General features: G+C 34.9%; 1 protein-coding gene across 2 annotated transcripts in view; it reads left to right on the forward strand.

The window, feature by feature from the left end:
• The window catches only part of SLC15A4 (solute carrier family 15 member 4), a 29,776-nt gene that overhangs the window by 4,312 nt on the left and 24,520 nt on the right, over positions 1-944 (forward strand). The window lies entirely within an intron of this gene.

The following is a 944-nucleotide window of genomic DNA, read 5'->3' on the forward strand; positions in this document are numbered from 1 at the left end:
TTGCTTGATTTTGAAATCTTCAGCAGTTCTGTGCACATTTTTTTTTTTTAAACCAGCTGAAGTAAGTTTATGTGCTTCTGTCACTTCCCACTGTATTTGGGTTATCTGAAGGACATTAGCACAGAACGCCACATTTATAAATGCAGTCTCTTTTAAAAGATACCGTAATTATTCCTATCCATGAAAATTTAGGTGATTTGAGGTAGCTGCAGAAGAGCAGTAATATAAGATTTGGGACATAGCTTCATGGCTCATCAGATGTTCATTTTTCTTTGACTATGCTGTATGTGTGTCTGTGCTAAAATTAATGGGATAAAAGCTGTGCATATTTCCACTTGATATAGAAACAGTGTATTAAGGTAGAGTATGTGCATGCCCTTCAATTTGCAGATACCTGATAAGAGTAGAAAATGAAAAAGGCATGTATTAGAAAAATAGTGCTTGCATTGTGTGAAATACCACAGTGTTAGGGGTACTTGTTCCTCTGTTCAACCTTATCAAAAACAGTAATGTTGTAAAACTTCCTAAATTCTTGATTCTAATTACTTTGAAAATTGGTCCTTCCTTGTTTCAGTTATGCCCTGCTGGTTAATGTTAAGATAGTAAGTCAGCTACTTTCATGTGACCTGCACCTATTTTGGGGAAAAATTTACAGCTCTGAAGTTCTCTTGAATCTCCCCAAGTAAACAAACAGATCTATTCATCCAAATTCTAAAGCTGGATGTTTTTCCCCAAAGGATTTGAAGGTTATTAACCATAGTCTTGTGAATCTGACCTACATCAAAATATTTAGTAGTTTCGACAATTAATTGTTGAAATTATCTGAATCCACAGTCTTGAAATACTTGGAGAACATAGGCAAATGTGTTAACTACTTGGATTAACTTCTTTTCATGGTCAGTTTCCTGTGATTCTCAAAGCAGTTGATTGTGAACTAGGAAAGA

The sequence above is a fragment of the Alligator sinensis genome, unplaced genomic scaffold (assembly GCF_000455745.1).
Source record: "Alligator sinensis unplaced genomic scaffold, ASM45574v1 scaffold628_1, whole genome shotgun sequence".
Taxonomy (NCBI): Eukaryota; Metazoa; Chordata; order Crocodylia; family Alligatoridae; genus Alligator; species Alligator sinensis.